The 14,122-nt window shown below is 42.9% G+C and overlaps 1 long non-coding RNA gene across 1 annotated transcript in view; it reads left to right on the top strand.

Annotated features, from left to right (window-relative positions):
* Window positions 1-14,122, top strand: part of LOC148152042 (uncharacterized) — a 54,709-nt gene that overhangs the window by 7,258 nt on the left and 33,329 nt on the right. Inside the window, exon 2 of the long non-coding RNA XR_015759236.1 lies at window positions 14,020-14,084. This is a non-coding gene — a long non-coding RNA (uncharacterized LOC148152042). The remainder of the gene's footprint in view (window positions 1-14,019; window positions 14,085-14,122) is intronic.

Here is a 14,122-nt window from a genome sequence, read left to right on the forward strand (position 1 = left end):
TGGAATACTAATGGCATCCTCACCTCAAACATCATGCAGGAGAAACATTGCTCTCCCTGCACTGCCATCCCTGCTAGTCCCTTTATAACAAAGTAAAAACGAAGAGACGCTTACTGGATATGTACCTAGTCTTTAAGGTTACAGGAGGTGGTTGGGTGGGAGGCTCTACAAAGGTAGGGTCTCGGGTTGAGAAAACTGACTTATACAGCTGGACGGAAATAAAATAAGAAGTCCCTCCTTTCCCAGAAACCTCTGCTCTCTAACTTCAAATTTAAAAGCTCAAATCAGTGATGCACCGCTCTCGGCAGGCCTCTGGTCCAAGCTCCCGCCCTTCAAGCTGCTGCTGCCGCTGAAAAACAGATAATGGTTCCCATTATCATCTAGATATTTACTGATTTCAAATTTTACCATCTACTATGGCATAATTTAAACCTCAGTCCCCAAAGCATACCAGGGTGTCTGAATTAATAGCTGAAAATGTGGTGCTGGAAAAGCGCAGCAGGTCAGGCAGCATCCAAGGAACAGGAGAATCGACGTTTCGGGCATAAGCCCTTCTTCAGAAATGCCTCAGAGAGGGGTAGTTCTGGAGGGATGGTGAAAACACGGCAGGGCTGGGAGCTAGGACCTGTTGTGGGGCTGGAGCTGGGTGTGGGTGCGGGGTTGGGGGCGGGGACACATGCGACGTTGTGGTCGTGCAGGTTAGTGATGTCACTGGGGGCGAAAGTGGCTGTGGCGACGACAGAAACAGTGTTATTCCCGATAGCCGCGGAGGCCGCGAATCTGTCATCGATGATCTTCCTGGCGATCGCGGAGGCGGTTGTCTGGGCAGCGATCGCGGAGGCTGCAAGGTCGGTGGGGGCGGGAGTGACGTCATGGTCCGTGGCGGCGGTTGTTGCCGCGGGCGCTGTAGCGGCCGCGTGGTTAATGGCGCCGGACTGATTTCGGAGGCCGATGGAAGATTCTGGAACATTCCTGAAGAAGGGCTTATGCCCGAATCGTCGATTCTCCTGTTCCTTGAATGCTGCCTGACCTGCTGCGCTTTTCCAGCACCACATTTTCAGCTCTGATCTCCAGCATCTGCAGTCCTCACTTTCTCCTGTCTGAATTAATAGTCTATTTACAATAACACTAGACTATTGCCTCCCACAAGAGTGATCTATTTGTAACCTCAAATCTGTATTCCCACCTATCCCAATAACCTTTCAACACCTTGCTTAACAAGAATCTATCCACCTGTGCCTTAACAATATTCAAGGACAATGCTTCCATCATTTTTTCAGAAGAGAGTGCCAAAGACTCACGACCCTCCTAGAAAGAAAATCACCTAATGTCTGTTTTAAATGGGCAATCCTGAATTTTTTAACAGTGACCCCTAGTTCTAGGTTCTTACACAAGAAACATCCACTTCACAAGTGCCCTGTGTTATACACACTGTCTAATTTATGTGCTTGTTGGAATATAGAAGAATGAGTGGTCATCTTATTGAAATGTACAAGATTTTTAGTGGACTTAACAGTGTAGGTGCAGAAAGATTGCTTCTCCTTGTGGGAGAGTCTAGGTTCACAGAGCATAATCTCAGAATGGGAGGTCATAAATTTAAGATAGAACTGAGGAAGAATTTTTTTCTCTAGTAGGATTTATATCTGTGCAATTCTTTGTTGCAGAGGGCTGTTGAGGCTGCGTAATTAAGTATATTCAAAGCTGAGATGGAGAGGTTCTTCATAAGTGAGTCAAGCATTAGGGGAAAATGTTTAAGATTCTTGCTCCCTGAATGGCAGGAGCAGGGACTCCAGGAAGAATGAGCTAACTGATCAAAGTACCATGACACAGGGAAACATTCAAAAGTAGGAGAGAAAAGAGAAATGTAGTTGTAATCAGAGATAGTATAGTCAAGGAATAGCATTGTGACCAGGATCAAGAGTCCCAAAGGCTGTGTAACCTGCTGGTGCACGGGTTCAGGGTAGTTCATCTGGGTTGCAGAGGAACTTGGAGTGTGAAGGGAAAGATCCAGTTGTTGTGGTCCAAATGGGTACCAGTGACATGGATATAAAGTGGAAAGATCCTCTGCTGGGGGTATATGAGCAGTTAGAGGTTATATTAAAAAAAAACAGAACCATAAAGGTAATAAACTCTGGATGACTATTTGAGCCACGAGCTAATTGGCATAGGGTCAACAAGATTAAAGAAGTAGACGTGTGGCTCAAAGATTGGTGTAAGAGAAATGTGTTTGAATTTGTGGAAAATTGGCACTATTACTGGGGAAGGATGGGTTCAGATGGGTCACTAGTATGATGCTGGGACCAGAGTCCTCATGAATTGCTTCACTAGGGCTGTAGATAGGACGTTAAATTAAAAATATAGTTTTGGAGGATGGGTAGGTGTGGGGGGAGTGTCAGTAGAAAATTATAAAATCAAGGATAAAGGATAAGGTGGTATTGAAGGTTAGTGGTGGGCTTGATTGTTACCAGAAAATAAAATGAAGGGATATGTAAAAGTTGATGGTTGTGGTTGTGGAGGGTCAGCATCTCAGCTCCAGGTCATCTCTGCAGGAGTTCCTCAGGGTAGTGTCCCAGGCCCAACAATCTTCAGCTGCTTCATCAATGACCTTCTCTCTGTCAAAAGGTCAGAAGTGGGGATGTTCACCAATGATTGCACAGTGTTCTTCACCGTTCGTGACTCGTCACATACTGAAGCAGTCTGTGCTCAAATGCAAAAAGGTTTGGACAATATCCAGGCCTGGGCCAACAGGTGGAAAATAGCATTTGCGCCAAACAAAGGCCAGACAATGACTATCACCAAGAAGAGACACTACTGCCCCTTAACATTCAATGGTACTACCATCTCCAACTCCCCCAGTATCAACATCATAGATCATAGAATGTTGCAACACAGTACAGGCTCTTCATCCCTCTATGTTGCACTGTCCTGTGAAATTAATTTGATCCCCATCAAACCCACACCGTTTCATTATTGTCCACTATTGTGGCAACTTTCAGGGATTTCTGCACCTGGACATCGAGGGCTCTCTGTTCATCGACACTGCCAAGCATTTTACCATTAGCCCAGTACGCTGCATTCCTGTTATTTCTTCCGAAGTGAACTACCTCACACTTTTCCGCATTCAACTCCATTTGCCACTTTTCCGCCCGGCTCTGCATCTTGTCTATGTCCCTCTGTAACCCACAACATGCTTTGGCACTATCCACAACTCTGCCTAGCTCAGTGTCACCCGCAAATTTACTAATTAATCCTTCTACGCCCACCTCCAGATCATTTATAAAAATGTCAAACAGCTGTGGTCCCAAAACAGATCCTTGCGGCACATCGCTGGTAACTGAGCTCCAGGATGAACATTTCCCATCAAACGCCACCTTCTGTCTTCTTTCAGCTGACCAATTTCTGATCCAATTCACTAAATCTCCTTCAATCCTGAAACTCCCTATTTTGTGCAATAGCCTACTGTGTGGAACCTTATCAAATGCCTTACAGAAGTCCATATACATCACATCAACCACTTTACCTTCATCCACCTGTTTTGTCACCTTCTCGAAGAACTCACTAAGGTTAGTTAGGCACGACTTACTCTTCACAAAACTGTGTTGACTATCCCTAATCAAATTATTACTTTCCAGATTATTATAAATCCTATCTCTTATAACCTTTTCCAACACCATACCCACAACCAAAGTAAGGCCCACTGACCTAAAATTAGCAGGGTTGCTTCAACTCCCCTTATTAAACATGGGAACAACATTTGCTATCCTCTAGTCTTATGGCACTAATCCTGTTGAGATCCATCCGATGAAGAGTTCTTATCTATTTTCAGATCTTCCAAAATTGCTAAAAACTCTTCATTGTCAACCACAATCCCATCTAATCTAGTAGCCTGTATCTCCATATTTTCACTAATATTGCCCTTTTCGAAAGTGAATACTGACAAAAGGTATTCATCAAGCATTTCCCCTGTGAGCTCAGATTCCATACACAACTTTCCACTGCTATCTTTGATTGGCCCTAATCTTACTCTAATCATTCTTTTATTCCTGATATACCGAGAGAAGACCTTAGGATTTTCATTGATCCTATCCACCAACAACTTCTCATGTCCCCTCCTGGCTTGGCCTTTGTGTGGAGCCGCAGGAGATGGGGCAGATACTAAATGAGTATTTTGCATCAGTATTTACTGTGGAAAAGGACATGGAAGACATAGAATGTAGGGAAATAGATGGTGACACCTTGAAAAATGTCCATATTACAGATTAGAAAGTGCTGAATGCTTGAAACGCATAAGAGTGGATAAATTCCCAGGAACTGATCAGATGTACCCTAGAACGCTGTGGGAAGCTAGAGAAGTGATTGCTGGGCCTCTTACTGAGATATTTGTATCATCGATAGTCATGGGTGAGATGCCGGAAGACTGGAGTTTGGCTAACATGGTGCCACTGTTTAAGAAAGGTGGTAATGACAAGGCAGGGAACTATAGACCGGTGAGCCTGACCTCGGTGGTGGGCAAGTTGTTGGAGAAAATCCTGAAGCACAGGATGTACATTTATTTGGAAAGGCAAGGACTGATTAGGAATAGTCAACATGGTTTTATGAGTGGGAAATCATGTCTCACGAACTTGATTGAGCTTTTTGAAGAAGTAACAAAGAGAATTGATGAGGGCAGAGCAGTAGATGTGATCTATATGGACTTCAGTAAGGCATTCGACAAGGTTCCCCATGGAAGACTGGTGAGCAAGGTTAAATCTCATGGAATACAGGGAGAACTTGCCATTTGGATACAGAAGTGGCTCAAAGGTAGAAGACAGAGGGTGGTGGTGGAGGGTTGTTTTTCAGACTGGAGGCCTGTGACCAGCAGAGTGCCACAAGGATCGGTGCTGGGTCCACTACTTTTTATCATTTATATAAATGATTTGAATGCGAGCATAAGAGGTACAGTTAGTAAGTTTGCAGATGACACCAAAATTGGAGGTGTAGTGGACAGCAAAGAAGGTTACCTCAGATTACAACAGGATCTTGATCAGATGGGCCAATGGGCTGAGAAGTGGAAGATGGAGTTTAGTTTAGATAAATGAGAGGTGCTGCATTTTGAGAAAGCAAATCTTAGCAGGACTTATACATTTAATGGTAAGGTCCTCGGGAGTGTTGCTGAACAAAGAGACCTTGGAGTGCAGGTTCATAGCTCTTTGAAAGTGGAGTCGCAGGTAGATAGGATAGTGAAGAAGGCATTTGATATGCTTTCCTTTATCGGTCAGAGTATTGAGTACAGGAGTTGGGAGGTCATGTTGCGGCTGTACAGGACATTGGTTAGGCCACTGTTGGAATATTGCGTGTAATTCTGGTCTCCTTCCTATCGGAAAGATGTCGTGAAACTTGAAAGGGTTCAGAGAAGATTTACAAGGATGTTGCCAGGGTTGGAGGATTTGATCTATAAGGAGAGGTTGAATAGGCTGGGGCTGTTTTCCCCGGAGCAATGGAGGCCGTATAGAGGTTTATAAAATCATGAGGGGCATGGATAGGGTAAATAGACAAAGTCTTTTCCCTGGGGTGGGGGAGTCCAGAACTGGAGGGCATAGGTTTAGGGTGAGAGGGGAAAGATATAAAAGAGAGTTAAGAGGCAATGTCTTCACGCAGAGGGTGGTACGTGTATGGAATGAGCTGCCAGAGGAATTGGTGGAGGCTAGTACAGTTGCAGCATTTAAAAGGCATCAGGATGGTATGTGAATAGAAGGGTTTGCAGGGATATGGGCCAGGTGCTGGCAGGTGGGACTAGATTGGGTTGGATATCTGGTCAGCATGGACAAGTTGGACCGAAGGATCTGTTTCCATGCTGTTCATTTCTATGACTATGACTCTATAACAGCGTGCAGGAGCAGCAGTGTGCACTATCTGCAAGATGCAGTGCAGAAATTCACCAACGATGCTTAGACAGCACCTTCCAAACCCACAACCACTTCCATCTCGACATCCAAGTCCCACAAATGAATAAATAAAAAGTGATATTGTGCGAAGGAACCATAAAATTGTTGGGAAGTTCAATAATACAACTTAGAACATTACAGCGCAGCACAAGGCCCTTTGGCCCTTGATGTTGCGCCAACCCGTGGAATCAGTCGGAAGCCCATCTTACCTATACAATTCCATTTTCAATCATATGCCCTTAAAGTTGGCAAATTACTACTGTTGCAGACAGGGCATTCCATGCCCCTACTACTCTCTGAATAATGAAACTACCTCTGATATCTGTCCCATATCTATCACCCCTCAATTTAAAGTTATATCCCCTCATGCTAGCCATCACCATCAGAGGAGAAAGGCTCTCACTGTCTCCCCTGTCTAACCCTCTGATTATCTTATATGCCTCAAGTCAACTCTCAACCTTCTCTCTAACGAAAACAGCCTCAAGTTCTTCAGCCTTTCCTCATAAGACTTTCCCTCCACACTAGGTAACATCCGAGTAAATGAACCCTTTTCCAAAGCTTCCTCATGCTTCCTTTAATGCGGCAACAGGAACTGTACACAATACACCAAGTGCGGCTGCAGCTGCAACATGACCTCATGGCTACAAAACTCAATCCCTCGACCAATAAAAGCTATATGGCTAACAACCTTATCAACCTGGGTGGCAACTTTCAGGGATCAATGTATGTGGATCTCCCTGATCATCCATGCTGTCAAAATCTTACCATTAGCCCAATACGTTTTATTCCTGTTACTCCTTTCAAAATGAATCACCTCACACTTTTCCGCTTTAAACCACATTTGCTACCTCTCAGCCCAGCTCTGCCACTTATCTATGTTCCTCTGTAACCTGCAACATCCTTTGACATGATCTACAACTCCACTGACCTTAGTGTCATCTGCAAATTTACTAACCCATCCTTCTATGCCCTCATCCAGGTCAATTGTAAAAATGACAAACAGTAGTGGCCCCAAAACAGATACACCACTAGTACATCATTAGTAACTGAACTCCAGGATGAACATTTCCCATTAACCACCACTCTCTGTCTTCTTTCAGCTAGCCAATGACTGACCCAAACCACTAAATCACACTCAATCCCATGCCTCCATACTTTGTACAATAGCCTACCATTGGGAACATTATCAAATGCCTTTATATGAAATCAATCTAAACCACATAAACTGCCTTATCCCTCATCCACCAGTTTGTTCACCTTCTCAAAGAACTCAGTAAGGTTTGTGAGGCAAGACCTACACTTCACAAAACCATGTTGACTATCCTTAATCAACTTATTCCTTTATAGATGATTATAAATCCTGTCTCTTATAACCGTTTCCAACACTTTACCCACAACTGATGTAAGGGTCACTGCTCCATAATTTCCAGAGTTGTCTACTCCCCTTCTTGAACAAGGGAACAACATTTGCTATCCTCCAGTCTTCTGGCACCATTTCTGTGGACAATGGTGACATAAAGAAAAAAGCCAAAGGCTCTGCAATATCCTCCTAGGCTTCCCAGATAATCATAGGATAAATCCCATCCAGCCCAGGGAATTTAGTAACTTTCACACTTTCCAGAATTGCTAACACCTCCTCTTTATGCACCTTAATCCCATTTAGTGTAGTAGCCTGTATCTCATCGACCACATTGTCTTTTTCCAGCATGAATACTGACAAAAAATATTCATTTAGCACTTCTCCTATCTCCTCGGACTCCACGCACAATTTCCCACTACTGTCCTTAATTGGCCCTAATCTTACTCCACTCATTCTTTTATTCCTGATATACCTGTAGAAAGCTTTAGGGTTTTCCTTGATCCTATCTGCCAACAACTTCTCATGTTCTCTCCTGACTTTTCTGAGCTCTCTTTTTAAGTCTTTCCTGGCTAACTTGTAACTCTCAAGCACCATAACTGAGCCTTCATATCTCATCTTAACATAAGCCTTCTTCCTCTTGACAAGATATTCAACTTCTTTAGTAAACCGTGGCTCCCTCGCTCAACCATTTCCTTCCTGCCTGACAGATGCATACTTATCAAGGACACACAGTAGCTGTTCCTTGAATAAGCTCCACATTTCAATTGTGCCCATCCCCTGCAGTTTCCTTCCCCATCCTATGCATCCTAAATCTTGCCTATTTGCATTATAATTGTCTTTCCCCCAGCCATAATTCTTGCCCTGCAGTATATACCTGTCCCTTTCCATCGATAAAGTAAAGACAACTGAATTGTGGTCTCTATCACCAAAGTGCTCACCCACCTCCAAATCTAACATCTGGCTGGATTCATTACCCAGTGCCAAATCCAATGTGGTCTCGCCCCTTGTTGGCCTGTCTACATACTGTGTCAGGAAACCCTCCTGCACACATTGGACAAATACTAACCCATCTAAAGTACTCAAACTGTAGTATTTCCGGTCAATATTTGGAAAGTTAAAGCCCCCATAACAATTACCCTGTTACTCTTGCTCCTATCCAGAATCATCTTTGCTATCCTTTCCTCTATATCTCTGTAACTGTCGGAGACCTATAGAAAACTCCCAACAGGGTGACCTCTCCTGTTTCTAACCTCACCCCATAATGCCTCAGTAGACGAGTCCTCAAATGTCCTTTCTGCCATCGTAATACAGTCCTTGACCAACAATGCCACACCCCCCCTTTTACCATCTTCTCTGTTCTTACTGAAACATCTAAATCCCGGAACCTGCAACAACCATTCCTATCCCTGCTCTCTTCATGTCTCCGAAATGGCCGCAACATCGAAGTCCCAGGTACCAACCCATGCTGCAGGTTCACCCATGTTATTCCGAACGCTCCTGGCCTTGAAGTAAGCACTCTTCAAACCACCTTCCTGCTTGCCAGTGCACTCTTGTGACCTTGAAACCTTATTTCTGACCTCACTACTCTCAACCTCCTGGACACTGGAACTACAGTCTAGGTTTCAGCCCCCTGCTGAATTAGTGTAAACCCTCCCAAAGAGCTTTCGCAAATTTGCCCTCCAAGGGTATTGGTACCCCTCTAGTTCAGGTGTAGACCATCCAATTTGTAGAGGTCCCATCTACCCCAGAATGAGCACCAGTTATCCAGGTATTCGAAACCCTCCCTCCTGCAGCATCCCTGTAGCCACGTGTTCAACTCCTCTCTCTCCCTATTCCTTGCCTCGCTAGTACGTGGCATGGGTAACAAAACAGAGATAACAACTCTGTTTTATCTCTAAGCTTCCACCCTATCTCCCTGAATTTCCGCCTTAAGTCCCCATCCTTTTTCCTACCTATGTTATTAGTGCCAATGTGGACCATGACTTGGGGTTGCTCCGCTTTCCTCCAAGGATCCCGAAAACACAATCCGAGACATCATTTACCCTGGCACCTAGGAGGCAACATACCAACCGTGAGTCTCTCTCATTCCCACAGAACTTTCTGTCTCCCTAATTATGGAGTCCTCAGCACTCTGCTCTTCTCCCTCCATTCCTTCTCAGCAACAGGGACAGACTCTGTCAGAGATCTGTACCCTGTCGCTTACCCTTGGCAAGTCCAACACTTGAGGGGAACAGTCACAGGGGATCCTTGCACTGTCTGCCGGTTCCCTTTCCATCCCTTGACTGTAATGTATTTGCCTTTTTCTTGTACCTGAGGTTTGACTACCTCCCTGTAACTCCTCTCAATAACCCCCTCCACCTCCCGATTGATCCAAGGTTCATCTAGCTCCAGCTCCAGTTCCGTAATGTGGTTTTCGAGGAGCTGAAGTTGGGTGCACTTTGCGCATATGAAGTCAGCAGGGACACTAGTGCTGACCCTTACTTCCCACATGCTGCAGGAGGAACATTCAAAAATAAAACTAGTTACTTTACTAATTCAGCGCACAGAACTCTTTTTTCGGTTAGAGGAGGAGGATGGTAGGAGACACTAGGTAAAAACAATGACTGCAGATGCTGGAAACCAGATTCTGGATTAGTGGTAGGAGACACTACCTGAGTAGTGTTTTGGGTAACACAACCACCCAAATGTATTACTTCACTTAGCAATCCCGTGTCCACTCCTGCTTAGCTTGCGCTCCACCAATTTGTAAGGTAAGTTCTTAAATCAGTGATTCAGCTTCCTGGCAGCCCGCAGGTTGTTGCTGCAGCTCTTCCTGCTGCTAAACAAAAACCAAAGTAACAAACTAAAAGGGACTTTGTATCATAATGCATAAAGCATTTGGAATAAGGTGGACAAACTGAGGCAAAAATCATTAAGTATCACAAATCAATGAGTATAATCTCATGGCTATTACCAAGTTGTGTGCTGACCCCAAACAGTAGTCACTCTGTGGGAAACACATAATAGCCATGTCAAAAAAAAGTAATAATTATCAGTGACTTTAATGTTCATGTTGATAGGGTTAATCAAATTTGAAAGGGGGCTATGACAACAAATTTATAGAGTGTATTAGGTGTAGTTTCCTCGAGCATTGTGTCATTGGAGTCAACCAGGGTGCAGGCTCTCTTGGATCTGGTAATGGATAATGATGCAGGTTTCAAGGAAATTGGAGTATAAGAGTCAAAAAGTCTTACTACAAGTGTAGAAGGTGCTGTTAAGACCACATCTAGAGTCCTGTGAGCAGTTTTATTCCCCTTATTTAAGGAAATATATCAATTCATTGGAGGCAATTGAGAATAGGTTCACTAGGATGGTGTTTGGCATAGAAGGATTGTCTTCTGAGCAAAGGCGAAATAGGACAATACTCACTGGAGTTGAGAAAAATGAGAGGTGATCTCTTTGAAATATATAGGATTTTTAGGGTGCTTAACAAGGCGAATGGTGAGAGGATGTTTCCCCTCATAGGAGAATCTAAGACCAGAGGGCATAATCTCAGAGTAAAGGGGTGCAAATTTAAGACTGAGATGAGGAGAAATGTTTTGTCTCAAAGGGTTATGAGTCTTTGGAACTCCTTGCCACAGAGAGCTATGGGTCAGAATCATTGTGTATATTTAAAGCAGAGATAAATGAATTCTTGATCAACCGAGGAATCAAGGATTGCAGGGCAAAATGCAAGAAAGTAGATGCGAGGAACGTTGGACCAGCCATGATTCTATTGAATGGCAGAGCAGGTTTGAGGGGCCAATTGTGCTGCTCCTGTAAGTGAAACTGAACACAGTACCTTTGTTTTCACATATTTCATCACCATACTAGGTAACATCATCAGCGAGCCTCCGGTGAAGCATTGGTGTAATGTCCTGCTTTTTATTTACGTGTCTTGGTTTCTTAGGGTGAGTGATACCATTTCCAATTCTTTATGTCAGAGGATGGTAGATAGGGTCCAAATTGATTTGTTTATTGATGGAGTTCCGGATAGAATGCCATGCTTCTAGGAAGTCTCATATGGGTCTCTGTTTAGCCTGTCCAGGGTGGATGTAATGTCCCAGTCAAAGTGGTGTCCTTCTTCATCTGTATGTAAGGATACTGTAAGTGTGGTATTCATTCTCACATGTTAGAAATGGTCATTATCTGGCACATATCAACCAAACCTTAATGTTTTCCGGGTCATCTTGTGTTTCAACAAGGTATCTTCATCTGCTTCAGTATCTGAGTAGATACAAATGGTGTGGTAAGCAATCAGCAGTGGGCATCCCCACATCTAACCATAGCTGCTTGAGATGAATTTGCCCTAAATCACACCGACAGTAAGTCAATCCTCTCTAGCTTCAAAAAGTGTCCCCATCCAACTTTCTGTGCTCTTCTCCATCAGCAATTCTTCATCCCCGTGTTGAAGGGATACTTCTGGTTGGATTTCAGCCTCCTCCCTTTTTGACTGAAGATTAGGTCTTGAATGACTCAGGCATTTGCTTGGAACATCGAGCAGGCAATATGCCTTGACTAACTGATTGTGTGAACACATTAAACTGTATAACTGTGATATAATTATTATTCAATAAATTGTTGAGCTATGTTCGCAGTTCAGTTCAATTGAAACCAACATTATGATGCAGTTTGTAGGCAGCTTACTTTTAGAGGCACAGACGTGAGGATTTGCAATTTCTAACGGGCATTAGTGCCATTTGCAGGAGTATAGAGATACCTGTTGCAATTAATCACAATACAGTAGAAAATCAACTTGTGCTGAAAATGAGAGTTGAACGATATGCTGTATACTACACAGTAATTCACATGGCTGACAGAGTACAAACGTGGCTGGCTCTCACATTGAACTGTAAGGCTGGGGATCTGAGTGCAGTGGGGGCCAGAACATCTGATTAAAGTTTGAGAACCTCTACTGACACTTCCAAAATGCTCTCAAGACGCAACTGAAAAACATGTGTGCACAGTACCGCTGCCAGTACTGCCAGGGACATCATTTCCATTCTATCCACTCTTTTTTTTGTTATTCACTTGTAGGACATGGGCATCACTGGTTGGCCAGGATTTATTGCCTGACCCTAGCCCTTATTTATTGTGCTGTTTTGGGGTGCCATCATATTTATTACAAGCAGAATTATTTCATAAAATGCAGTTGTACAGAACTTTCAACATGTACACATTGAGATTTTCAGGAGTGTCAAGAGGCCTTCAAGTTTTGACTTTTATTATGAGTATTACTACTTCAAGCTCCCTGAAATATGAAATAACTCTGAGAAATGAAGCCCACTCACTTCAATCATTTCAGTCCGAGACAAGATCTGAATCAGTAGTATCATTTATTACGCTCTTGCAAGAGGGGTGTTGTGTCCACTGTCCACAGGCAGGGACACACACACACTGAATTTAACGAGTGCACAATATTTATGTAATTAGTTTCTCTTCCCTCCTCCCATTGCTCCTCCCCTGTTTACATCTGTTTCTAATCTAAACCCGGCTGTTTATCTCTGAACTCATCTGGCCTTGTCCGTGACAAAATGTTTATCTCTGGCCTCACAAGGCCATTTGACCACCTCCCTCTGTGGTCTTATTGTTATTTATCCTTCTTCACTGCCATCTGTTTCTGTGCTTACCAAAGCAATATTTCCTTTTATCTTTTATTCACACTGAGCTTTATGACCTCTTAATGGTGGTCCTTTTTATTTGTTTTTGCAGAACCGGGAAACAGATGCTTGTAAGTGTTTGTACAGGCATATCTTACTCAACCAACAACAAACCTCCCCTGATAGCCCACACTGAGCCTTGTGATTTTTGCAGAAAGAACAACGTGTACAATTCTTTTCCTTACAACTCTCAGTCAAAAAAATGTTTTTCAAAAACAGTTGAGGGAAACTAAGGAGAAATTTGGAAAGCTTTATTCAGGTAGAAATTAATTAGGTCTGTTTTCCTTAGGAAAGTGAAGCTTGATAAGAGGTTTAGTCAACAAATTCAAAATTGTGAAGGTCTGCACAGAATAAATAGGAAGAAACTGTTTCCATAAGCCAAAGAATGAAAAGTAGGAACGCAAAGATTTAAGTAATTTGAAAAAGAAGTAATGATGAAATGACAACAAACTTTTTCACACAATGAGTTGGTAGGATCTGGCAAATACTCCCTGACTGTGTGATGAATGTCGGCTTGGTTGAGGCTTTTGAAAGGGAACTGGATTATAATCTAAAAATGAAGAATATGCAGGGTTACAGCATGAAGTTTGTCTAGAATGTTGATACTAAGGACTAAGGACTGCCTCATTATCTGAGGATTTCAAAGTGGAACTGAACACAGTACCTTTTACTAAAATCGTACCTGAACTTCTACAACAATTCCACTTTTCTGCCCCCATATCTTTTCTATTAGTTTCCAAAAGTCTATCAATCTTAGTCTGGATAGCATGTGAGCATTCAAATTCCTCTGTGCTGTACAATTCCAAGTACTGCACAGTGCATGGGGTAGACATGAACTTGCAGAATTCCTTTGATAAGATGCAATGTAAGAAAGTTATAAAAGTATCATTATAAAGGTAAGGGGATGTGCTAGAAAACCTGTGGGAAAATTCTTCCCTCTTTTTGTGTTTGCTGTTAATGGGTTAGTTTGTTCTCCTTATTGATGTTTATAATTTTATTGATTAAATGATTGATTAATTGAATTAATAGATTTTACAACAAATCTGTACTTTTACAGATGAAAATGAACATTTTAAAAAGTGTATCCAAGATCTAGAAGAAAAGTTAAGAATAGCTGAACAGGTAAGATTTAGCTAATGCAACTTTGCACTGGTTTTAAG

This window comes from Chiloscyllium plagiosum, unplaced genomic scaffold, assembly GCF_037043375.1.
Source record: "Chiloscyllium plagiosum isolate Xiang-an unplaced genomic scaffold, Cpla_swu_hap1 HiC_scaffold_2, whole genome shotgun sequence".
Taxonomy (NCBI): Eukaryota; Metazoa; Chordata; class Chondrichthyes; order Orectolobiformes; family Hemiscylliidae; genus Chiloscyllium; species Chiloscyllium plagiosum.